Source organism: Chiloscyllium punctatum, chromosome 30, assembly GCF_047496795.1.
Source record: "Chiloscyllium punctatum isolate Juve2018m chromosome 30, sChiPun1.3, whole genome shotgun sequence".
NCBI lineage: Eukaryota > Metazoa > Chordata > Chondrichthyes > Orectolobiformes > Hemiscylliidae > Chiloscyllium > Chiloscyllium punctatum.
In genome coordinates, this window is record NC_092768.1 from 46,410,590 (window position 1) to 46,438,228 (window position 27,639).

The 27,639-nt window shown below is 45.0% G+C and overlaps 1 protein-coding gene and 2 non-coding genes across 9 annotated transcripts in view; all 3 read left to right on the forward strand.

The window, feature by feature from the left end:
* Window positions 1-27,639, forward strand: part of LOC140455646 (uncharacterized) — a 285,832-nt gene that overhangs the window by 195,469 nt on the left and 62,724 nt on the right. The gene's annotated exons all lie outside the window — the stretch shown is intronic.
* Window positions 9,268-9,431, forward strand: LOC140455767 (U1 spliceosomal RNA). Its single transcript, XR_011953022.1, has one exon. It is a non-coding gene; the product is annotated as a U1 spliceosomal RNA (small nuclear RNA).
* Window positions 20,248-20,410, forward strand: LOC140455864 (U1 spliceosomal RNA). The gene has a single exon (XR_011953086.1). It is a non-coding gene; the product is annotated as a U1 spliceosomal RNA (small nuclear RNA).

Genomic DNA, 27,639 nt, shown 5'->3' on the forward strand with positions numbered 1-27,639 from the left:
AGGAGCTGGTACAAAAGAGGAGTTTGGATCGCGGGCAGATGTTATGGAATGATAGGGCAGGTCTGAGGGGCTCCGATCTCTTATGTTTGACCATTCACTGGAACGCCGAATGCATCAGCATATGTACACAGGAGACAGTCAATCAGTGTATCTCCAGATCTGACCACATATTCAGATGATAGAAACCGCATCTGTATCAGTAATAAAACATTCAGAAAGTTGAAAGACCCCCTGGAAAATCAGTGAACCTACACAAGAGATAAATCCTATTGATGTTACATATGCAAGAATTGTTTCACCTCCTAATCTCATCAGACACCAACGTTTCCACACAGTCTCAGAACCAGATCATCTGTTCTGTTGCGCTGAGAGCTGTCTGTATTATTTATCTCCAGTGCTCTCACACGAGAGCTGTCATTCTACAGCACTGTCCGTCTTAGCAGGGTCTGTCTCAAACCTCTCCCACCATGAGTCAAATTGCTTCAAGAAGGATAATTTAACCTTTGCTCTCCAAACATCATTAAAAGAAGACACCAAGATGTAGAGTAGCTCCTGTATAAACTCAGCATCCTTTCAGTGTCACAAAGTCACTCTTTACAAATGTTCATAATACAAAATTACAAAAGTAAAATAGCTGCCATGACATAGAACATAGAACATAGAACATAGAACAATACAGCGCAGTACAGGCCCTTCGGCCCTCGATGTTGCGCCGATCAAAGCCCACCTAACCTACACTAACCCACTATCCTCCATATACCTATCCAATGCCCGCTTAAATACCCATAAAGAGGGAGAGTCCACTACTGCTACTGGCAGGGCATTCCATGATCTTACGACTCGCTGAGTGAAGAACCTACCCCTAACATCAGTCCTATATCTACCCCCCCTTAATTTAAAGCCATGCCCCCTTGTAATAGCTGACTCCATACGCGGAAAAAGGTTCTCACTGTCAACCCTATCTAACCCCCTAATCATCTTGTACACCTCTATCAAATCACCCCTAAACCTTCTTTTCTCCAAAGAAAACAACCCCAAGTGCCTCAGCCTTTCCTCATAGGATCTTCCTACCATACCAGGCAACATCCTGGTAAACTTCCTCTGCACCCGTTCCAGTGCCTCCACATCCTTCCTATAGTATGGCGACCAAAACTGCACACAATATTCCAGAAGCGGCCGCACCAGAGTCTTATACAACTGCAGCATGACCTCAGGACTCCGGAACTCAATTCCTCTACCAATAAAAGCCAGTACGCCATATGCCTTCTTCACTGCACTATTTACCTGGGTGGCAACTTTCAGAGATCTGTGTACATGGACACCAAGATCCCTCTGCTCTTCCACACTACCAAGTAGTCTACCATTAGCCCAGTAATCCATCTTTTTATTACTCTTACCAAAGTGAATCACTTCACACTTAGCTACATTGAACTCCATTTGCCACCTTTCTGCCCAGCTCTGCAGCTTCTCTATATCCCGCTGTAACCTGCCATATCCTTCCTCACTGTCTACAACTCCTCCGACTTTCGTATCATCCGCAAACTTGCTCACCCAACCTTCTAACCCTTCCTCCAGGTCATTTATAAAAATGACAAACAGCAATGGTCCCAAAACAGATCCTTGCGGAACACCACTAGTGACGGCACTCCAAGATGAATCTTTGCCATCAACTACTACCCTCTGTCTTCTTCCAGAGAGCCAATTCCTAATCCAAACCTCCAACTCACCCTCAATGCCATATCTCTGTATTTTCTGCAGTAGCCTACCATGGGGGACCTTATCAAACGCCTTACTAAAATCCATATATACTACATCTACCGCTTTCCCCTCATCTACCTCCTTCGTCACCTTCTCAAAGAATTCAATAAGGTTTGTGAGGCACGACCTGCCCTTCACAAAACCATGCTGACTATCCTTGATCAAATGACCCCAGATGTAAATGCTTTGCACCTCTCTTTCAACAAAATAATCTGAATCTTTTCTGATCCTTAATGATGAAATACTCAGGCTTAATGTCAGGCAAACTCCAGCAGTCACGTGACCCTTCACTTACCTCAATTTGATGATACTATTCCAAACAATAAAACCCACAAACCAAAAGATTGAATAAGTGTTAAAACCTCACAAATTTAGCACTGAAAAATTGAATCAAAGTGTTTTAATAGGAAAACCCTGGAAGGTTATTTTGCACTTTCTGGTGAATAGTCTACAGATTGTAGTGCAGTTAAGATTACTGTATTTAATTATTAGGTGCTTCCCAAAACCTACCAACAACATCTTCTATTTGTCAGGAAGAAATAAAATTAGATGTCTTTGGCATATGCTGGAAAAAAAGAGATGATTTGTGATCAATCATTTACTCCAATGACGTTAAATCAGGATTTTGAACAGAGAAAGTGAGGGCTGCAGATGCTGGAGGTCAGAGTTGAAGAGTGTGGTGCTGGAAGAGCACAGCTGGTCAGGCAACATCCTAGGAGCAGGAGAATCAACGTTTCAAACATAAGCTCTTCATCAGGAATATGGGGGAGACCCATGGGGGGAGCTGAGAGATAAATGGGAGGGGGTGGGGCTGGGGGAATGTGACAGGCAGATGAAAGTGGGGGTGAAGATGATAGATTGGAGAGGAGGGTGGAGCGTATAGTTAGGAAGGAAGATGGACAGGTAGGACAGTTCAAGAGGCTGGTGTCAAGTTGGGCTCTGGGATAAGATGGGGATGGGGAAATGAGGAAACTGGTGAAATCCACATTGATCCCGTGTGGTTGGAGGGTCCTAAGGTGGAAGTTGAGGCGTTCTTCCTCCAGGCGTCAGGTGGCTAGAGTATGGCAGTGGAAGAGGTTCATGACTTGCATGTTCTTGGCAGAGTGGGAGGAGGAGTTAAAGTGTTTGGCAGTGGTGCATCTCTTCCAATTCCTGCACCTCCGCCCTCAAACCCCATGCCTCCAATCGGAACATGGATAGAATCCTCCTCGGTCTTCACCTTACACCCCACCAACCTTTGGATACCGCGCATAATGCTCCGCCATTTTCTGGCACCGACAAACAAACCTCACCACCAGAGACATATTTCCCTCCCCACCCCTATCTGCTTTTCAGAGAGACCATTCCCTCCATGCCTCTCTTGTTAGGTCCATGCCTTCCACCAACCCACCCTCCATTCCATCACCTTCCCCAACCACCGCAAGAAGTGCAAAACCTGCGCCCCACACCTCCCCCCTCACATCTATTCAAGGCCCCAAAGGATCCATCCACATCTGACAGAGATTTTCCTGCACCTCCACACATATCATTACTGTGTCCGTTGCTCTCGATGTGGTCTTCTCTGAATTGGGGAGACAGGACGCTAACGTGCAGAACATTTCAGAGAATATCCCTGGGACACACGCACTAAACAACCCCACTGCTTGTGGCCCAACACTTTAACTCCCCATCTCACACCGCCAAGGACATGCAAGTCCTGGGCCTCCTCCACTGCCAAACTCAAGCCACCCGACACCTGGAGGAAGAACGCCTCATCTTCAACCTCTGGACCCTTCAACCACACAGGATCAACGTGGATTTTACCAGTTTCTTAATTTCACTTCCCCCCCCCCCCCCCCCCCCCCCCCCCCCCCACCTTATCCCAGAACTAACTTTCCAATTTGGCACCAGCCTCTTGAACTGTCCTACCTGTCCATCTTCCTTCCTTCCCCCCCCCCCCAATCTACTCCATCCTCCTCTCAAACCTGTCACCTTCACCCCCACCTTCATCTACCTATCGCATTCCTAGCTACCTTTCCCCCAGCCCCACCCGTCTCCCATTTATCTCTCATCCCCTTAGACCACCCCCTCATTCCTGATGAAGAGCTTATGCTTAAAATGTCGACTCTTCTGCTTCCCTTCGATGCTGCATGCCCGGCTGTGCTTTTCCACACACTTCGACTCAGGATTTTGAAAACCTGATAGAGATGTCGTCAATGGGATAATTTTGGAATAATATTCTTTTCCAAATCAAGTTCTCCATGGGATGTCATAAAGTTTCTAAGTTAATGAAAGCAATTGTTTTGCTGATAGCTACAACTTAACCACAAAACCCTAAATGGCAGCAAGTTTTTTATAAATCAGTACAGAAGTTGGAGAAAGACATGGCAATAAACAAAACACAACTGCACTGGAAGGGAAATAAGGATGATTTGATCCTGTCATAAAGCAGGAAGTGTGAAGGAAGAATGCTGGAAGTTAAAATCTAAAACAGAGATGTTGGTGACTGTGCCTAGTCGCTCTCCAGAAATTGCTGTGTACCAGTTGGAGGATCTGCTGACCATTCAGTAAAAGGCTGGATATCTTCAGTGGATATAACTCAAATCACAAATGATTGAGATTTTATATTTGAGATTAAAGGAACACCACTTCTCTCTGATAAAGGCCACAAATAGCCCTTGGGAATAGAGGGTCAGTTCAAAGCTTGGCATTAGCAAAACATGTGAATTTTTATCCAGAGAATGGTCTAAAGAATAAAGTATTAATACAAGGCATTCATGGAAACTGTTTACCTGTTTTATTCAGTTGGTCTGTTATTCTTGGAGTGCTGTTTGCATTGTTTTATTAATTGGGTCAATCTTATTGTAGTAAATGAACTTTCCATCTCCTGAGATGGGAGACACATGAATTGAAATTGACAATGTACACAAAGAACCTGGGATTAATTGTAGTTCTGTTGCTGGAAGAACTGTTTCTGCTAAAGGTGAGTTCGGAGAGACCAAAGTTCATATACAGACAGGTGAGGGACAGTAACACCTCAGACTGTCTACAAGGAGTTAAAAGTCAATTGCAAACAAACTGACTCTATCCACTTTGAATATGACTGCAGCCTCGACATCATGGAAACCAGATCAGACACAGCAACAGAAATCCACATTCATGAGCAAAGGAAGACAACAGTTTGAAGCAGAAGGATGTGTTTGTGGCGAATGCTGTTATTTTGGAGCAGAGAGGGCAAATTCAAGTTTCAGAAAACAAACAGGGGCTTCAGAAGGAAAATTCTCATGCAGTGTTTAAACCTGGAAAGACAGTAGTTGTTTGTTTGATTGAAACCTTTCTCAATGATCCGATCCTCAAAGGTTCTATATCCATGAAAGGTGAACGAAAATCAAAAGGCAAAAATCCACAAACACGATGATCCAAAAATGGAGTTAGCAATTCAACAGCCTAATGAAAAGTTAAATTCCACTTTTTGAAAGGAGTAAAGGAATAACAAGTCCAGAAAGTATGACGGAGAATTTCCTCTGAATCCACCGGTTACAGCTTTGGTTTCCGGAAACCAGAGGAACTATCGGAGAAGGACAGAATTATTCTAGACCCATTTTCCCAGATCAAAATAGACCGTCCTTTAACCAAGGAAATGGAAACAAAGTGGATTTTAATCATTAGTAAGGAACAACGAGCTTCAAAACCATTTCTCTGCCATTTGAAAGGAAGAACTTTAATAGTTGAGGTCATAGCATCACGGAATAGTTGCAATGCAGATGACACTAAACTTGGAAGAATTGTAAACTGTATCAAATACCTTCTGGAAATCATGTCCTGAAGTGTTACCCTCATCAGAACTTTTTGTTACCTCTTCCAAACACCAACAAATTAGTTAAACTAGATTTCCGTGAGAAGTCAATACTGACAGTTCCTAATCAACCCACCTTATTGCATATAATTACTGAGACTGTCCTGAATAATTGTTTCCAAATGTTTCCCCACTATTGAAGTTAAACTAACTGGCCTGGAAATGCCGAGACTAGGCTTACAACCTTTCTTGATCAACAATGTAATATTTCCAATGCTCCAGTCTCCTGGCTCCTTGCCAGGAGTACAGAGTACGGGGAAGACTTAAATATATGCCAGTGCCATCTGAGATTCAATGACTGTGGTGATGTGATCAGCAAACTTGTAAATGGCATTAATCTGGTATTTGGCGATGGATATACAGTGAGTACAGTAGGGGACTGAGTACGCACCCCTGGGGGGGGCTCCAGTGTTGAGTGTTAGTGAAGATGAAATATTGTCCCCAGTCTTCACTGATTGTGGCCTGTGGGTCAGGAAAGTGAGGATCCAGTTGTAGAGAGTGGGGCTCAGTCTGAGATCACTCAGTTTAGTAATCAGCCTCAAGTGAATAATAGTGTTGAAGGCTGAACTGTAGTCAATGAGTAGGATTCTTAGGTAGCTGTTCTTGGTGTCAAGATGATCCAGGGAGGAATGAAGGGCAAGTGATATGGCATCTGACGTGGATCTGTCGGTCCGATAGGCAAATTAGAGTGGGTCAAAGAGTAGTGGGGAGGCTGGAGTTGATGAATGCAATGACCAGCTTTTCAAAGCACTTCCTGACCACCAAAGTGAGGGCCACAGGGCAGTAGTCATTGAGACATGCTGCACGAGCCTTCTTAGGCACAGGGATGATGTTGGCCCTCTTGAAACAGGCAGCGACAGTAGCCTGCTTCAGGGAGAGCTGGAAGATGTCCGAGAAGACATCTGCCGGTTGATCTGCGCATGCCCTGAGTGCACGGCCTGGTACTCCATCTGGACCCATCGCTCTCCTTGGATTCACACGAAGGAAACTGATCTGACCTCTGATGCAGTGACTGTTGGGATAGGTTCATTAGGACTTGTCGGAATAGGTGTTACCTCTCCACCGAAATTCTGCTCGAAGCGAGCATAGAAGGTGTTGAGACGATCTGGGAGGGATATGTCATCGTCTGCTATCTTGTCCCTTTTAAAGAAATGACAGGCTCTTTTGGGATTCTGAAAACAACATTGGCCAATTGAATGGCCTGTTGGGAAAACTGGATCACTGAAGGTGGATCAGGCCAGACCAACAGGTATACACACCTGTTACCCTGATTGATGATATGGAATAGGTTTTAGTAGGACAGTGGGAACTGCGGTATGAAGGCAGGAAGCTTGCAGCATTCACTTGGATCAAGTCAGACAGATATACAGGCCATTCAACTTGATTGATTGAATAGGTGTTGGCAGGACAATGCTGCAAGGTTTCGGGTGGAACAGTAGATCTGAATTTCAGTCGAACTGCAATTGAGACAGTTCGGCTCCAGGGTCCGCTCAGTCAATAGGGAAATTACAATATCCGACACTGTCTTTTGTAACAGTCTTCCCGAGGTAGAATGTCAATTAACATCAAGTAACTAATTTATGCTAATTCCATTCTTACATCAAACCGTTGCTGCCCAACAGCACTCAGAGGTGACCCAGATAAGTCGTTCAAAGCCCAGTCCTGATGAAGGGTTAGTCCCGAAACATTGACTTCTCCATCTCCTGAAGTTGCCTGGCTTGCTGTGTTCTTCCAGCCTCCTGTCAAATAAAGCAACTCCGATCAGACGGGTTCCCTCACACACTCCAGAAAGAACATTAGCACCAAGAATCAGAAACCTTGGGAGCAGGAGGAACAGCCCGATCTTCAGTTTGGGGTAGTATAAACCTCTTTATCACTCTCTGAAAATGCAATCTTGCACAAATAAGAGATGCCTTTTGTTTGTTGGTTGATTAGAGTAAAACTCCAATGTTTATTAGTCTCTTTGTTAAGCTTCTGTACCCTGCATTTGTGATAAAATATATGTATATATGATTGTCTCTCTTTCTCTCACTCCCCACTCTCTCGTCACCTTTTTCCTCTCCTCTTCCCCCCTTGCTACCCTTTTCCCTGTTTTCCATTTTGCCTCTGCTTCACCCATCCCCCATATATTTTGTCATATAGCACTGGCTTCAGCCTTGGCCATTCACAGCTCCTAATCTCCCAATAATCTCTCTATGCACTGTCATTATCACCTCTTTATTGCTACCTTTGCTTCTGGAGCCATGACTCACCTTCTCTCTCCTAGCCTAGTATAAGTACCTCCCTATTTCTCCCTTTTTTTTAAGCTTTGACAAAGGGTCAGTTAGACTCTAAACGTCAGCTCTTTTCCCAACCAGGAAACAACGGACCCCCCGAAGTCCACCCTCCACCCAGTGAGAACCAGGGGGTACCCACTGCCTCACAACTACAGGCAACCGAGAGCTGTGATCCTCTGACAGTCCCATTGTCAGACACAGAACTGGACAGTGAGGACCCTTGCCTTGGCTCAATGACACCAGAGCGGGTAAATGACCCCAGTGAGGAGCTGGATAGCTACCTCAGCCCTGCGAAGGTCCAGCAGTTCGTGCTCACCATGGGGATGTAGACAGCCACCCCAGAGACAGGACAGTCAAATGGACAATGGTAACCCCATAAACTGGGGGTTAAAGAAGTTTCATTTGCTTTCGTATAACACGGCACCCACTCAGTAGGTGGGTTCCACTGAAGCCACAGCCAAATACCAAGAGACTGGATAGTTAATAAAGGCAACTGTTAATGGGATAACTGTGAATTCGATTGATTCAATTTGTTCTTTGTAATGTTAAGACATGCAATGTATATAACTATGAACGACATGGAAAATTGTACAAGTACCAAAGATTTATTTACATGAATAAAGTATATTTTGAAATTAAAAAAAGCTCTTTTCTCTCCTTACAGATGCTGCCAGACATGCTGAGATTTTCCAGCATTTTCTCTTTTGGTTTCAGATTCCAGCATCCGCAGTAATTTGCTTTCATCCATGGTTCTGGGTGGATTCCTCTTCCAAGGGTCTGTGTGGACTTGTTGGGCTGAAGGGTCTGTTTCCACACTGTAGGGAATCTAATCTTGTACTTCAACCATAATAACCACGTGTCATGGTAAAACACGTTTCATTATTAGTATAAGTAAGCAAGTAAGATCAAAGACATATGAAAATAATATTTACATTTGAATCACCGACGACTGTTTTTCGAAACAACAGAGGGTGTTGAAAACGTGGAATGTGCATCCAGCAAAGGTGGTGCTCTCAGTTTAATGTCACATCCAAACAGCGTTGAGAAATATTTCCTTGTTCCTGGCACCTTTAATCTTAACCGTGAGGTCTCCTGAAGTGATTGATTTACATGGTGGAACACAGAGGGGGGAAGAGGACACAGTGTGAAGGGGGCGGGGCGGAGCATTTCCGTTTAAGGATGAAATGCAAATTAGCGCAACTTGTCACGTCGCCCAGTGAGTGTCGTATTCAGTGAAACATGAGCCTTTCCGGATGTTCAGTGATCCAAGTGAGAAATTCCGCTGTTCTGCAGACAGGGAACCGTAGGCAGGTGAGTTTTCGATTTTCGAAAATGCAGTTAGTATGAGTGTAAGAGGTATGGGCGGTTGTTGGGTTTGAGCGAGTGAGAGTATTAAGCATACTTACCTGGCAGGGGAGATACCATGATCACCAAGGTGGTTCTCCCAGGACGAGGCTATCCCATTGCACTTCGGGTGTGCTGACGCCTGCGATGTCCCCAAATGCGGGATACTCGACTGCAAAATTTGTGGTAGTGGGGGACTGCGTTCGCGCTCTCCCCTGATTTACAAGTTAAAAAACAGATCTTTCAAGTTATGCGTCATACGGTTTTCTATGTCCAATTCAGTTTCACCCAAATCGACAGATATGCTGCACCTCTTACTTCATCTTGCAATAAACCGCTATGTTCAAAGCTTTTTCATAAGAGGATCAAGCCCTTCAAATAACCAAATGTCCCCCCGCATTTGCTCCATTTCCCTCTATTTACCGCCTGCCTATTCCACTATTGCTCAAAATGCCTCTTTCAACAATTTATTCGACAGATTATATTCAGCTCTGTCCACTGATTCTTCACCACCTGCTCCAGGTAAAAGGAGAGGTAACTGGGAGCAGCGGTCCTGTGACAGCCCTGTTGTCAGGTGGACAACTGGACTGTGCGGACCCTGGGCCCGACCCGAAGACACCAGAGTGGGGAAATAGCTCCAGCGTGGAGCCAGACAGCTACCTCACCCCTGGGAGGGTCCAGCAGTTTGCCGTCACCACCGGGATGCACACAGCTACCCCAGAGGGGCAAGACCAGCAGCAAATGGACAATGTTAACCTCGTAAACTGGGGTTTAAGTGGGGTTAAAAATTGCCAGCATCAATGTGCGTAGCATCAAATCGGCTACGCGATGTGTTTCTACGATGGCCTTCCTGGCCAACGTTAAAGCCGACGTCCTGTTTCTGCAGGAGGTGGGATACCGCACCTCAGCAGCTACAGGAGATGGTCGAGCTTGTGGGCCCATGGGCCGTCAGTGTGGTCGGGGGGCAACGGTAGCCGCGCCTCCGGCCTGGATATCCTGTTGCGAGGAGGCAACTTCACCATCTCCGAGGTTAAGGAGGTGGTGTAGGGCGCCTCCTCGTCACCGACGTCATGTACGGGAATGCTCCCCTGAGACTGATTAATGTGTACGCCCCAATGGGTAAGAGCGAACGATTGGCCGTCTTGCAGCAGCTTCCACTGTTGCTGGCTATGTCCAGGCCGGTCATTCTGGCCGGAGACTTCAACTGTATCATTGATGCAGATGGACGATCTGGCGGGGGGGGGGGGGGGGGGACAGTAAACTGGATGCCACGTCCAGAGCCCTGATGGACACGGTAAAAGATGCCAAGCTGCGCGACGTCTTCAGCACCCCTGCAGACGGAGCGCAGCGTAGATACACCTGATCATGGGCAGACGGGTCTATCCGCTCAAGGATAGATTACCTGTTTGTGTCTGTTGTTATAAAATGACCAGGGGAGTTATATGAACACTGGGCTGAGGGGCTTGTTATAAAATGACTGGGGTGTGGTTATAAACACTGGGCTGGGGGTGATGTTATAAAATGACAGTGCTCACACAGGAGAGCTGTCATTCTACAGCACTGTCCGTCTTAGCAGGGTCTGTCTCAAACCTCTCCCACCATGAGTCAAATTGCTTCAAGAAGAATAATTTAACCTTTGCTCTCCAAACATCATTAAAAGAAGACACCAAGATGTAGAGTAGCTCCTGTATAAACTCAGCATCCTTTCAGTGTCACAAAGTCACTCTTTACAAATGTTCATAATACAAAATTACAAAAGTAAAATAGCTGCCATGACCCCAGATGTAAATGCTTTGCACCTCTCTTTCAACAAAATAATCTGAATCTTTTCTGATCCTTAATGAAGCAAAGGTAGCAATAAAGAGGTGATAATGACAGTGCATAGAGAGATTATTGGGAGATTAGGAGCTGTGAATGGCCAAGGCTGAAGCCAGTGCTATATGACAAAATATATGGGGGATGGGTGAAGCAGAGGCAAAATGGAAAACAGGGAAAAGGGTAGCAAGGGGGGAAGAGGAGAGGAAAAAGGTGACGAGAGAGTGGGGAGTGAGAGAAAGAGAGACAATCATATATACATATATTTTATCACAAATGCAGGGTACAGAAGCTTAACAAAGAGACTAATAAACATTGGAGTTTTACTCTAATCAACCAACAAACAAAAGGCATCTCTTATTTGTGCAAGATTGCATTTTCAGAGAGTGATAAAGAGGTTTATACTACCCCAAACTGAAGATCAGGCTGTTCCTCCTGCTCCCAAGGTTTCTGATTCTTGGTGCTAATGTTCTTTCTGGAGTGTGTGAGGGAACCCGTCTGATCGGAGTTGCTTTATTTGACAGGAGGCTGGAAGAACACAGCAAGCCAGGCAACTTCAGGAGATGGAGAAGTCAATGTTTCGGGACTAACCCTTCATCAGGACTGGGCTTTGAACGACTTATCTGGGTCACCTCTGAGTGCTGTTGGGCAGCAACGGTTTGATGTAAGAATGGAATTAGCATAAATTAGTTACTTGATGTTAATTGACATTCTACCTCGGGAAGACTGTTACAAAAGACAGTGTCGGATATTGTAATTTCCCTATTGACTGAGCGGACCCTGGAGCCGAACTGTCTCAATTGCAGTTCGACTGAAATTCAGATCTACTGTTCCACCCGAAACCTTGCAGCATTGTCCTGCCAACACCTATTCAATCAATCAAGTTGAATGGCCTGTATATCTGTCTGACTTGATCCAAGTGAATGCTGCAAGCTTCCTGCCTTCATACCGCAGTTCCCACTGTCCTACTAAAACCTATTCCATATCATCAATCAGGGTAACAGGTGTGTATACCTGTTGGTCTGGCCTGATCCACCTTCAGTGATCCAGTTTTCCCAACAGGCCATTCAATTGGCCAATGTTGTTTTCAGAATCCCAAAAGAGCCTGTCATTTCTTTAAAAGGGACAAGATAGCAGACGATGACATATCCCTCCCAGATCGTCTCAACACCTTCTATGCTCGCTTCGAGCAGAATTTCGGTGGAGAGGTAACACCTATTCCGACAAGTCCTAATGAACCTATCCCAACAGTCACTGCATCAGAGGTCAGATCAGTTTCCTTCGTGTGAATCCAAGGAGAGCGATGGGTCCAGATGGAGTACCAGGCCGTGCACTCAGGGCATGCGCAGATCAACCGGCAGATGTCTTCTCGGACATCTTCCAGCTCTCCCTGAAGCAGGCTACTGTCGCTGCCTGTTTCAAGAGGGCCAACATCATCCCTGTGCCTAAGAAGGCTCGTGCAGCATGTCTCAATGACTACTGCCCTGTGGCCCTCACTTTGGTGGTCAGGAAGTGCTTTGAAAAGCTGGTCATTGCATTCATCAACTCCAGCCTCCCCACTACTCTTTGACCCACTCTAATTTGCCTATCGGACCGACAGATCCACGTCAGATGCCATATCACTTGCCCTTCATTCCTCCCTGGATCATCTTGACACCAAGAACAGCTACCTAAGAATCCTACTCATTGACTACAGTTCAGCCTTCAACACTATTATTCACTTGAGGCTGATTACTAAACTGAGTGATCTCAGACTGAGCCCCACTCTCTACAACTGGATCCTCACTTTCCTGACCCACAGGCCACAATCAGTGAAGACTGGGGACAATATTTCATCTTCACTAACACTCAACACTGGAGCCCCCCCCAGGGGTGCGTACTCAGTCCCCTACTGTACTCACTGTATATCCATCGCCAAATACCAGATTAATGCCATTTACAAGTTTGCTGATCACATCACCACAGTCATTGAATCTCAGATGGCACTGGCATATATTTAAGTCTTCCCCGTACTCTGTACTCCTGGCAAGGAGCCAGGAGACTGGAGCATTGGAAATATTACATTGTTGATCAAGAAAGGTTGTAAGCCTAGTCTCGGCATTTCCAGGCCAGTTAGTTTAACTTCAATAGTGGGGAAACATTTGGAAACAATTATTCAGGACAGTCTCAGTAATTATATGCAATAAGGTGGGTTGATTAGGAACTGTCAGTATTGACTTCTCACGGAAATCTAGTTTAACTAATTTGTTGGTGTTTGGAAGAGGTAACAAAAAGTTCTGATGAGGGTAACACTTCAGGACATGATTTCCAGAAGGTATTTGATACAGTTTACAATTCTTCCAAGTTTAGTGTCATCTGCATTGCAACTATTCCGTGATGCTATGACCTCAACTATTAAAGTTCTTCCTTTCAAATGGCAGAGAAATGGTTTTGAAGCTCGTTGTTCCTTACTAATGATTAAAATCCACTTTGTTTCCATTTCCTTGGTTAAAGGACGGTCTATTTTGATCTGGGAAAATGGGTCTAGAATAATTCTGTCCTTCTCCGATAGTTCCTCTGGTTTCCGGAAACCAAAGCTGTAACCGGTGGATTCAGAGGAAATTCTCCGTCATACTTTCTGGACTTGTTATTCCTTTACTCCTTTCAAAAAGTGGAATTTAACTTTTCATTAGGCTGTTGAATTGCTAACTCCATTTTTGGATCATCGTGTTTGTGGATTTTTGCCTTTTGATTTTCGTTCACCTTTCATGGATATAGAACCTTTGAGGATCGGATCATTGAGAAAGGTTTCAATCAAACAAACAACTACTGTCTTTCCAGGTTTAAACACTGCATGAGAATTTTCCTTCTGAAGCCCCTGTTTGTTTTCTGAAACTTGAATTTGCCCTCTCTGCTCCAAAATAACAGCATTCGCCACAAACACATCCTTCTGCTTCAAACTGTTGTCTTCCTTTGCTCATGAATGTGGATTTCTGTTGCTGTGTCTGATCTGGTTTCCATGATGTCGAGGCTGCAGTCATATTCAAAGTGGATAGAGTCAGTTTGTTTGCAATTGACTTTTAACTCCTTGTAGACAGTCTGAGGTGTTACTGTCCCTCACCTGTCTGTATATGAACTTTGGTCTCTCCGAACTCACCTTTAGCAGAAACAGTTCTTCCAGCAACAGAACTACAATTAATCCCAGGTTCTTTGTGTACATTGTCAATTTCAATTCATGTGTCTCCCATCTCAGGAGATGGAAAGTTCATTTACTACAATAAGATTGACCCAATTAATAAAACAATGCAAACAGCACTCCAAGAATAACAGACCAACTGAATAAAACAGGTAAACAGTTTCCATGAATGCCTTGTATTAATACTTTATTCTTTAGACCATTCTCTGGATAAAAATTCACATGTTTTGCTAATGCCAAGCTTTGAACTGACCCTCTATTCCCAAGGGCTATTTGTGGCCTTTATCAGAGAGAAGTGGTGTTCCTTTAATCTCAAATATAAAATCTCAATCATTTGTGATTTGAGTTATATCCACTGAAGATATCCAGCCTTTTACTGAATGGTCAGCAGATCCTCCAACTGGTACACAGCAATTTCTGGAGAGCGACTAGGCACAGTCACCAACATCTCTGTTTTAGATTTTAACTTCCAGCATTCTTCCTTCACACTTCCTGCTTTATGACAGGATCAAATCATCCTTATTTCCCTTCCAGTGCAGTTGTGTTTTGTTTATTGCCATGTCTTTCTCCAACTTCTGTACTGATTTATAAAAAACTTGCTGCCATTTAGGGTTTTGTGGTTAAGTTGTAGCTATCAGCAAAACAATTGCTTTCATTAACTTAGAAACTTTATGACATCCCATGGAGAACTTGATTTGGAAAAGAATATTATTCCAAAATTATCCCATTGACGACATCTCTATCAGGTTTTCAAAATCCTGAGTCGAAGTGTGTGGAAAAGCACAGCCGGGCATGCAGCATCGAAGGGAAGCAGAAGAGTCGACATTTTAAGCATAAGCTCTTCATCAGGAATGAGGGGGTGGTCTAAGGGGATGAGAGATAAATGGGAGACGGGTGGGGCTGGGGGAAAGGTAGCTAGGAATGCGATAGGTAGATGAAGGTGGGGGTGAAGGTGACAGGTTTGAGAGGAGGATGGAGTAGATTGGGGGGGGGGGGAAGGAAGGAAGATGGACAGGTAGGACAGTTCAAGAGGCTGGTGCCAAATTGGAAAGTTAGTTCTGGGATAAGGTGGGGGGGGGGGGGAAGTGAAATTAAGAAACTGGTAAAATCCACGTTGATCCTGTGTGGTTGAAGGGTCCAGAGGTTGAAGATGAGGCGTTCTTCCTCCAGGTGTCGGGTGGCTTGAGTTTGGCAGTGGAGGAGGCCCAGGACTTGCATGTCCTTGGCGGTGTGAGATGGGGAGTTAAAGTGTTGGGCCACAAGCAGTGGGGTTGTTTAGTGCGTGTGTCCCAGGGATATTCTCTGAAATGTTCTGCACGTTAGCGTCCTGTCTCCCCAATTCAGAGAAGACCACATCGAGAGCAACGGACACAGTAATGATATGTGTGGAGGTGCAGGAAAATCTCTGTCAGATGTGGATGGATCCTTTGGGGCCTTGAATAGATGTGAGGGGGGAGGTGTGGGGCGCAGGTTTTGCACTTCTTGCGGTGGTTGGGGAAGGTGATGGGAATGGAGGGTGGGTTGGTGGAAGGCATGGACCTAACAAGAGAGGCATGGAGGGAATGGTCTCTCTGAAAAGCAGATAGGGGTGGGGAGGGAAATATGTCTCTGGTGGTGAGGTTTGTTTGTCGGTGCCAGAAATGGCGGAGCATTATGCGCGGTATCCAAAGGTTGGTGGGGTGTAAGGTGAGGACCGAGGGAGGATTCTATCCATGTTCCGATTCGAGGCATGGGGATGTCATAAAGTTTCTAAATTAATGAAAGCAACTTCAATGATACCGCACCTCAGCAGGAACAGGAAATGGTCGTGCTTATGGGCCCATGGACCGTCAGTTTGGTCAGGGAGCAACGATAGCCGCGCCTCCGGACTGGGTATCCTGTTGCGAGGAGGCAACTTCACCATCTCCGAAGTTAAGGAGGTGATGTAGGGCGCCTCCTCGTCACTGATGTCATGTACAGGAATGCTCCCCTGAGGCTTATTAATGTGTACGCCCCAGTGGGTAAGAGTGAACGGTTGGCCGTCCTGCAGCAGCTTCCACTGTTGCTGGCTATGTCCAGGACAGTCATTCTGGCCGGAGACTTCAACTGTATCATTGATGCAGATGGACGATCCGGCGGGGGGGGACAGTAAACTGGACGCCACGTCCAGAGCCCTGATGGACACGGTAAAAGATGCCAAGCAGACGTCTTCAGCACCCCTGCAGACAGAGCGCAGTGTAGATACACCTGGTCACGGGCAGACGGGTCTATCCGCTCAAGGATAGATTATCTGTTTGTGTCCCAAACGCTCTCGGTCAGATCCACTGATGTCAAGCCGGTGTTCTTCTCTGACCACTGCCTCCTGCTGGCCGACTGTCACCTACAGGACGAGCAGCGGGCTGGGAAGGGAACGTGGAAGCTGAACACAAAGCTGTTGACCCCGGGAAACATTGAGGAGCTCAAGAGGGAATACGCAGGTTGGAGAACCGTGAAGCCCCTCTTTGAGACCCCAGCGGACTGGTGGGAAACAGTAAAAGGGAACATCAAGAGGTTCTTCATCCTCAAAGGTGTTCAGGAGGCGAGAGAGCGGTGTGGAAAACTGTCCCAGCTCCAGGAAAGTATGCAGAACCTGCTCCTGCTGCAGACGATGGGAGTGGATGTCACGGAGGACCTCAAGAAGGTGAAGGGCCAACAAGCCTCGCTCTTTGCCTCGGACGCCTCCAAGATAATCTTCCGGTCCAGGGTCCGCTCGGTGGAGCAGGACGAGACGTGCTCACGTTTCTTCTTCCAGAATGTGCACAAAGAGAGCTCCGTGCTCAGCAGCCTGAAGGAAGAAGATGGCTCGATAACGTCATCTCAGGCTGACGTCATGAGGATCAGCAAATCCTTCTATGCCAGTCTGTATGACACGAAGCCAACCGACAGCGCGGCCTCCCAGTCGTTCCTGTCCTCTATCACGGAGGTCTTAGATGACAGAACATGCAAGAGGCTGGACCAACCGCTATCTCTGGATGAGCTGACCAAGGCCTTCGAGTCCTTTGAAAAGAATAAAACTCCCGGAAGCGACGGCTTACCGGTTGAGCTCTATTCCGCTCTGTGGGACTTGATTGGCCAGGACCTGCTGGAGGTGCAAGTCAGTATGTTTCGGGCAGGTACCATGAGTGAATCCATGAGGAAAGGCATCATCACCCTCATCTACAAGCGGAAGGGGGAGAGGGAGGAACTCAAAAATTGGAGACCAATCTCACTGTTGAATGCGGATTACAAAATTCTGTCAAAGGTCATCGCCAACCAGGTCAGGTCTGCTCTGTGGTCGGTGATCCACCCGGACCAAACCTGTGCTGTGCCGGGCAGGAAGATCACTGAGAGACTCACGCTCCTCAGGGATGCGATCGCCTACGTGCAGGACAGAGGGTTGGACACCTGCCTGATCAGCCTGGACCAGGAGAAAGCCTTTGACAGGATATCACACAGGTATATGAGAGATGTTCTCTCCAAAATGGGCTTTGGGGAAGGAATCTGCAATTGGATCAGACTGGTCTACACCAACATTGTCAATCAATGGGTGGGAATCAGATAGCTTCCCAGTCAGGTCTGGAGTCAGGCAGGGCTGCCCTCTCTCTCCTGCCTTGTTTGTGTGCTGCATAGAGCCATTTGCCGAGTCCATCAGGAAGGATGCGAGCCTGAGAGGGGTGACTATTCCTGGCAGCGGGGGCCTGCAGGTTAAGGCCTCCCTGTATATGGATGACGTCGCCGTTTTCTGCTCGGATCCGCTGTCCGTGCGCAGACTCATGTGCATATGTGACCAGTTCAAACGGGCCTCGGGGGCCAAGGTAAACCAAGGCAAGAGCGAGGCCATGCTCTTTGGGAACTGGGCTGACCAATCCTCAATCCCCTTCACCGTAAGGACTGACCACCTGAAGGTGCTGGATATTTGGTTCGGGAGGGGGCACTGGGGCGTGCGCCAAGTCTTGGGAGGAGCATATCAGCAAAGTGAGGCAGAAACTGGGCAGATGGAAGCTACGGTTGCTCACCATCGCAGGAAAAAACCTGGTCATCAGGTGTGAGGCACTGTCATTGCTATTATACGTGGCACAGGTCTGGCCTATTCCCAGAACCTGTGCCGCTGCAGTCACCCGGGCCATCTTCCAGTTTATATGGAGGTCAAAGATGGACCGGGTCCGAAGGGAGTCGCTGTACAAAGATCTGGGCAACAGGGGAAAAAATACACCCAATGCCACCCTCACCCTCACCCTGCCACCTTTGTATCTGGCTGCATCAAGCTGTGCGTGGATCCCTGGTACGCAAACACCAAGTGTCACTACGTACTGAGGTTCGACCTGTCCCCGGTGTTGCAAAGGATGGGCCTGGCCTCGTTGCCGTGGAACGCTCAGAGTAGTTGGAATGTTCTGTATCACCTGTCCGTCGTGGAGAAGTATATGAAGAAAAACACCTTTGACCACAAGTCCATCAGGAAGTGGTCAGCACGTAGTGTCCTTGAGACCCTTCGGCAGATCCTATCGAGCAGTTCCCTGAGCAGTCTGTCAAAGCCATTTGGCAGAATACCTCATAGCCAGAACTTTCCAACAAGCACCAAGACATGGCTTGGCTGGTGGTGAGAAGGGCTCTGCCTGTGAGATCCTTTATGCACGCCCGGACTCTCTGCCGCACCACACGCTGCCCTCGAAGTGGCTGCAGGGGGGATGAGACTGTCACACACCTCCTTCTGGAATGTGCCTATGCAGAGGAAATCTGGAGAGGAATGCAGTGGTGTTTGTCGAGGTTCGTCCCGAGCAGCGCCGTGATGCGGGACTCCGTGCTCTACGATCGGTTCTCCAGGACGCACACCAAGACGAACATCAACTGTGCCTGGAGGATCATTAACTCAGTTAAGGACGCTTTCTGGGCCGTCCGAAACCTGTTGATCTTCCAGCTGAAGGAGCTGACCCCGACTGAGTGTTGCAGACTGGCACATTCCAAGGTCCAGGACTACGTGTTGAGGGACGCGCTGAAGCTTGGGGCAGCTGCCGCCAAGACGCGGTGGGTAAAGACCACCGTGTAACATCTGCCTGCCTAAGAAGAACAGGGGGCCCATGCAGTCTTTTGGGCTGTGTTGACGCCAAAGTTCAATATATGATTGATAAACGGACAGACCTGTATATACAAATGATAAATTTTTCTGATCTCTGATATGCAAATGTTTACATATGTATGGCATGACCAACTGTACAGACCATCAAATTATTTTATGAATATAGTATATTTTTGGGAAAAAAAATGTGAAGAAAAACACCTTTGACCACAAGTCCATCAGGAAGTGGTCAGCACGTAATGTCCTTGAGACCCTTTGGGAAAAGGAGAGGGCGGATCCGATCGAGTGGTTCCCTGAGCAGACTGTCAAAGTCATTTGGCAGAATGCCTCATCGCCAGAACTTTCCAACAAGCACCAAGACATGTCTTGGCTGGTGTGAGATGGGCTCTGTCTGTGAGATCCTTTATGCACGCCCAGACTCTCTGTCACACCGCACGCTGCCCTCGAAGCAGCTGCGGGGGGGACAAGACTGTCACACATCTCCTGCCTATGCAGAGAAAGGCTGGAGAGGAATGCAATGGTGTTTGTCGAGGTTCCTCCCGAGCAGCTCTACCGTCTGTTCCCCGGGACGCACACCGAGACGAACATCAACTGTGCCTGGAGGATCATCAACTCGGTGAAGGACTCTCTCTGGGCGGTCCGAAACCTGTTGATCTTCCAGCTGAAGGAGTTGACCCTGACTGATTGCTGTGGACTGGCACATTCCAAGGTCCAGGACTACGTGTTGAGGGACGCACTGAAGCTTGGGACAGCTGCCGCCAAGGCGCGGTGGGGCAAGACCACCGTGTAACATGTGCCTGCCGAAGAAGAACAGGGGGCCCACGCAGTAATTTGGGCTCTGCTGACACCTCAGCTAAATATAGCACAGTAAACGTACAGACCTGTATATATGAATGATTACTTGATCTCTGTACGCAAAGAAATGGAATGTGTACGTATATATGGCATGACCAATTGTACAGATCATCAAAATATTTTTATCAATAAAGTATATTTTTTGAATTAAAAAAAAGTTCTCCCAGGACGATGCTATCCCATTGCACTTCGGGTGTGCTGATGCCTGCGATGTCCTCAAATGCGGGATACTCAACTGCAACATTTGTGGTAGTGGGGGACTGCTTTCGTGCTCTCCCCTGGCTTGCAGCCTAAGAACAGATTTTACTTGTGTGTGTCCAGTAGGTGGCAGCGTTGATATCCAGGCTGCTTCTTGTTAAATAAGCAAAGAGCAGTACGCAAGAGGACCATACTCTTCGGCCCATAGAAACATCCACCGGCCTGTACCTACATGGTCCATCTTCCTCTAAGACTGTGTTTCTCACTATGTGACATGGGCTGACAAGTGATAAGTAACATTCGTTCCGCACAAATGCCAGCTAATTACCATCTCTCGTAACAGCCAGTCTAACCACCACTCTTTCACATTCAATGGCGTTACCATCACTCATTCCTCATGATCAACATCCTTCCGATTACCATTGACTGGAACTGACCTGGACTCACCATATAAAGATAATGGCTACAAGAGCAGGTCAGAAGCTAGAATAGGCAAGTAACTCCCCAAAGCCTGTCCACTCTCTACAAGTCAAGAAGTGATGGAATACTCCCCACTTGTCTGGTTGTGTACAGCTCCGACAACACTCAAGAAGCTAGACACCACTCAGGAGAAAGTTGCACACTTGATTGGCACTACAGCCATAAGCAGCCAGTCCGACCACCCCCAGTACTGAGTAGCAGCAGGGTGAGCTATCTACAGAAGATGCACTGCAGAAATTTGCCCAATATCCTTAGACAGGAACTTCCAAACCCATGATCACTTCTATCCAGAAGGAAAAGAACAGCCAATGCATGAGAACTCCAACCACCTTCAAGTTCTCTTCCAAGCACTGATCATCTTGACTTGGAAATTTATTGTCATTCCTTCACTGTTACTGGGTCAAAATCCTTGAATACCACTCTCAGGGCATTGTGTGGTTATCTCCAGCACATGAACTGCAGCAGTTCAAGATGGCAGCTTACCCAACACCTTTTCAAGGGCAACTGGAGATGAGTAATAATGCTGATGGGCGATAAATGCTGGCCAGCCAGCAATGCTGACATCCAGTGAGAGAATGAAATAAAATTGAGGATCAGAGATATCAGATTTGAAAGAGTGGTGAGAAGGAATTACTTCCATCAATGATCTTTTTGTGAAATGATGGAATTCATTACCCTTGAGTGCGGTAAATGCCAGGACATTGAATAAATTTGAAGAAATAGACTAATTTTTAAATCAGTGGGCGGAAGAGTTACAGAAAGTGAGCAGGAAAGTGGAGTTGAGGCCAAGATGAGATCAGCCATGGCCATATTAAGTGGTGTAGCAGGCTCAAGAAGTTGAATTTGTTAATTCCTGCTCCTTGTTATGTTCCCGTGCTGTCATATAAGTGAAGTGTCTTTAGCAATAGCATCAAAAGATAACATGGGGTGGGGGGGGCAGCAGCGGGGGAGAGAAAGCAAAAGAGACTAGATATCTCTTCCCTAATTGCATGAAGATTCATTCTAATCTGCCAAATCCCTAGGAAAACTGAGATCCAACAGCTGAGAGCTGCTTGGATGAGCTATGATTTGCAAGCAGAGATCTGTTAAGTGACAAACCTGGAGTGATGTAGGTGTTCAAAAAGAAACCATGAATTCTCCACCATGTGGCTTCAACAGTACAAAAATAAAAGTGCACTTTTTGACTCAAAACAGCAAGCAACCAGTGACCTGTCCAGGTTCCTCATTCTGGGCATTGACAGGCAATGGCCTGTTCAGTTGAAACCCATCACCTGCAGACTCAGGGGTGGGTCTGCAGAACTATATGTTCTAGCTAGGTCTAGCTTATGTATGCAACAAGTAGTGGTGTGCAACCATAAACAATGTTCCTTTCCAGCTGTGCTTCCTGAGTTATTTTAGATGAACAAAATGAGTTGTTGCAGATTGACAGTTGACTTGAGTATAGGAGTTGGGAGGTCATGTTGCAGCTGTACAGGATATTGGTTAGGCCATGTTTGGAATACTGCATTCAATTCTGGTCTTCCTGCTTTGGAAAGATGTTGTTAAATTTGAAAGGATTCAGAAAGATATACAAGGGTGTTGCCAGGGTTGGAGGATTTAAGCTATAGGCAGAGGCTGAATAGATTGTGGCTATTTTCCATGAAGCATCAGAGGCTGAAGGGTGGCTTTCTAGAGGCCTATAAAATCATGAGGGGCATAGATAGGGTGAATAGCTAAGGTTTGTTTCCCCAGTATGGGTTTAAGGTGAGAGGGGACAGATTGAAAAAGGACCTTCATGCAGAGGATGGTGTGTGTGTGTATGGAATGAGCTGCCAGACAAAGTGGTGGGGGCTGGTACAAATGCTACATTTAAGAAGTATCTGGATGGGTATATGAATAGGAAGGATTCAGAGGGATATGGGCTAAATGTTGGCAAATAGGACTAGATTAATTTAGGATATCTGGGCAGCATGGACGAGTTGGATTGGAGGACCTGTTTCCATGCTGTACATCTCTATGGCTTTATGACCAGAATCTGCAAGTTCACTTCCAAGCTACCTACTATCCCGACTTGGAAATATATCACTGTTCCTTCACTGTCTTTGGGTCAATGTCTAGGAGCGCTGCAGAGTAGGTGTCCCTTTTCCAAAAAGATGACAACGATTCAGGAAGGCAACTCACCACAACCTTCATAAGGGTAGATGTGGATGGGCAACCACTGCCACATCACAATGAATAAAATGATGATAATGACAAACTGCAATATTTTATCCATAATGGAGACCTGGCTCTGTGACAGGACTGCATTTTAAATACTTCAAATATTTTAATTATTTCCACCTTACTGATAGTACGAAGTAACGAGAATTTTGCTGGACTGGAGAGACAGAGGATATATCAAGAGGACACATTCTATTTGACTAGAGCTAATATATAGAAAAAAAAGTTGCAATAACTTTGCTTGGTGTAATCTATAGACCACGAACTAGTGGAGGAACAAGGCTGTGGAGGAACAACTTTGCAGTAAAATTATTGAGTAGTTAGAATGGGGATCTAGACTGGGATGATAGTAGTGTAAAGTGCAGAGATGTGAAAGAAGTCCTCGAAATACTTTCTTCTGCAATATTTTCTACAACTTTTTTCAGTCTAATTGGGGAAGAGGCAGCATTCTTGGGAATGAGGTGGACCAATAGATTATATATCTATAAGATAACATTTGTATCTCAAGTTTCATGATGGCTATGGAAAGGGATAAAGAACATTCTACAGTAAGATGAATTAAGTTACTCCCAATGTGCAATAAGAATGGATCTATGTTGAATAGGCTGGAATCAAAGATTAGCAACAACATGGGCTACCTTTAAAAGAAGGCATAGCTTGGGCATAGTGCAAAGGTTTGAGCATCTTGAGATCTTAAATTCTTTGGATTCAAATATGCAAATTCCACATTCTTAATTTACAATAATGTGTTCTTATTTGTACCTGTCATAATAAGGTATGAATAACTAGTGTTTGTGAATGAAGTCAAATTCCAGAAGTAAATGTTAAACATGCTAAACACAAAGCAGTGAAGATAGTGAAAGTTTCTTATCTCTCAAAGGCCTAAGATCCCTAACGTCTAAAAATAAAATTAAAATCCGGTTCATTGAAAAGAAAGCCGACAGCACAAGCAGGGTCTTTCTTCTTCTGCCTTGGAAGTGTTGTCAAAATACATCTTCAGATATTTGCACCACCATACAACAGTAGAACTGTGCCGAATCAGGCATTTTAAAATATATGTGTTTTGTCCTATAGATACAGCTCTTTCCCTTCAAATCTGAACTATATAATTGACAGTCAAAAAGTTATAATCCTAAAACTAAAAATTGTACTCCTAAATATATGAACCATGAATTAAGTATTCACAGGAGCACCCCTCCATCAGGAGAAAGTGCAAATATGCCACTAGTTGATGGGGTTTCATCTGTACCATGTAGGCTATTTCAACCTGTAATAAATATGAACTTACCACATACAATGCACACAAAATTGTCATTCCCTCGTTGTCCAATCAACTTAAAAAGTTCATTAGCAAACTGTAGAATTCCGTGGACAGTTTAAAGTGATTACTTTAATTGTTGTGATCCCAATTAATGTTATTACTGTCCAAGACTGAAACTGAGATTGATAGATAAAATTTTGATTAGTTTTGGTTTCAGTGATCTGTTGCTGAAAGATAAGCACACAATGCTACAGTTTTCTTTAATGATAAAAAAGCTTATTAACAAAATAGAAAACAAAATGAACCAAACTATCCACTTAGAATACAAATTCAAAGATTTTAAAAAATGTACAGGAAAGGTATAATTCCATTAATCCCAAAATAAACACCTAGTCCAGTACACAACAATTCCACTTGTACAGTTCTAACATCACAGTCCTTGTCTTGAACACCTTGATAGGTTTAAGCCACTTGTGACTTTAATTTAACAACTGGAACTGTATAAAGCTTCTTCCTGGAGCTATTTAAGAACCTGAGCTTAAACATAGTCAGCTTCAAATAACCTCTTAAGACTTTTATCCCAATTCTTCATTCTGGGATTAATACTGACTCTTTACTCTAAGGCAATCTAGTTTTATATTGTCCTTTCCTGTTGACTGGCATAAGTCTATACGTATCTTCATCAAAGGACTGCAAAAATCCCAAAGCTATGGCTGCTTTCCTTTAGCTTAAAAAATCCCTCCAGCTCTTCTAAAGTTGAATTTGTTGATTTTATTTGGTTGTAAAACCCTCTCAATGTAGGTGTCAGAGTTGTCTTTGTGTCTGGGTTCCTGAATCTGTGGAAGTTCCTGGTGTCAGCTGGAATGGACATCTTAAGGGATTGTCTTCAATCAGTGCTGCTGATGGACCATTCTGCTTTCATTCACTCAGGAAAATTCTATTGTTTAGACACAGTTCTAATAGCGGGTCAGGAATAAAACTTGAGGCATTACCCACTCTTCCTGGGAAAGCTCATGTTTGTTTTAGTGAGGTGTTTGAGCTTGTTTTCAAATCCCTGCATGGGCCTCACCCCTCCCTACCTCTGTAATCTCTTCCACACCTCAGTATTGCAATGGAATGTCAGACAGATTATCTGTGCTCCACTCCTGGAGTGAGATTGAACTCGCAACCATCTGACTCAGAGAGCAAGCTTATTGGTTCAACTCCAACTGCAGATCAATGATTCCATTAACATGAATTAAAGTTGTCGTCAGGGCCATACAAAGATTTCCTCAGACTTTGGGGCTCCCCCTGCCCACCCCCTCCACTAACATCTAACCACCATTTATGGAACACAGCCATGTTGTAAAATGACTGAAGAAGCAGTAGACACCTCCTCTGCTGCAGAACAAACGTGTGGAGTAATCAAGCTTCTTTATTGAATAAATGTTCACATCTATATGTACACAGAGCTGCTACAAGTAAACTCACAAAACTGGCAATGGGTCTTCCTGTGTGATAAGAGTTGTCATCAGGTGGTCAAATGACTGATAGCAACCTTTTCATGATTTCAGTGGTTAGCCAGACCATACCTCCCTGACAATCATACTGACTGTCTCAAGTTGCTGATGCTGATTCCAGGAATGAGAAACTTCAGCTATGAGAATAGATTGAAGAAGTTGGGATTGTTTTCCTTCGAAAGAAGAAGGCTCACAGGAGATTTGATAAAGGCTTTCAAAATCGAAAGCAAACTGGACAAGGTCAACAGGGAGAAGCTGTTTTCACTCGTGAAGGAAAAAGAAAAAAGGTGTGTGGATTTAAAATGATGTGCAAAAGGAGCTAAAGTTAGGATAAACCTTCTCATGCAGTGAACTGTTCAGGTATGGAATGCAATGCCTGGAAATAGACAATAGACAATAGACAATAGATGCAGGAGTAGGCCATTCTGCCCTTCGAGCCTGCACCGCCATACAATATGATCTTGGCTGATCATTCCTAATTAGTATCCTGTTCCAGCCTTATCTCCATACCCCTTGACTCCACTATCTTTAAGAGCTCTATCCAATTCTTTCTTAAAAGAATCCAGAGACTGGGCCTCCACTGCCCTCTGGGGCAGAGCATTCCACACAGCCACCACTCTCTGTGTGAAGTAGTTTCTCCTCATCTCTGTCCTAAATGGTCTACCCAGTATTTTTAAGTTGTGTCCTCTGGTTCGGCACTCCCCCATCAACGGAAATATGTTCCCTCCTGCCAGAGTGTCCAGTCCTTTCATAAGCCTATACGTTTCAATCAGATCCCCTCTCAGTCTTCTAAACTTCTAAAATGTGGTGGAGCAAGTTCAACTGATGCATTCAGCAGTGCATTGGATGATTATTTGGATAGAAATTAAATGCATGAGTATTGGGAAAAGATTGGAAATTGGGACCAGGTAATAAAACCATTGAGGCATCCTTCTATACTATGTCACTATGACTCCTGTCTACATGATGTGGCCAGCAATTATTTCAGTAATTTAGTTGATCATAGATAACTTTAATTTGTGACACATAAGCAGGTGAAATAGTTGTAAGATGATCAAAACAGTCAAAATAACATTACTGCACAGACTTTATGCTTTGCTTTCCTTTGTGATAGAGTTTAAAATAATGCACACACTGCATAATGCCAGATGAGGAGAGATACCAAAGGGAGAGAGTATAGCGAAGAGGAAGAGGATTGCTGATGGAGGAGAGGTGGAAAAAACAATGAAGTGGAAGAGAGAGCAAAGTAGGAAAGACAGAATAAACAGAAAAGAAAATAAGACCCCTTTCTTATTTGTGCCTCCAACTGTTTTGTGCAGTTCTGTGCATCTTTCTGCTGGGCATGTACTGATCCCACTACTGTAGCTCATCACTGCCTTGGATGCTGTGGGTCTTCCTCTTCTGATGTGCTGTCACACACATCCGAGGATACACATCCCACACTGATGTCAGTTTGAAAGCCTTTGAGGATGAAGAATGCTATTCCCACACTAGAAATCTCTATCAAACTTCTCTCGATTCATTGAGCGCCTTCACGCAGATAACGAGATGAGACAATTTAGATTTTAAGTAATCACACAATTTAATTTGAACAAAGCATGCAACTTGGTGGTTATGTACATCATAAATTGTAAAGCTAAATAAAAAGGAAAAACAGCTCATTTAGACATTACTTGTTACAAAAAAAACACAAGGAGGTAAGGATATCTGTCAAACTTCAAGCTAAGTTAAACTAAACCTTGGTCCCCAAGAGAGTGGGATAATGGGTTCACAATGAATTTGAAGTAAATCTGACTGAATTCAACAAATATCCAAATTATTCATGTTTTGTTGAACTATTCATAACAAATTTTTGGCATTCTGTATTTAAGAG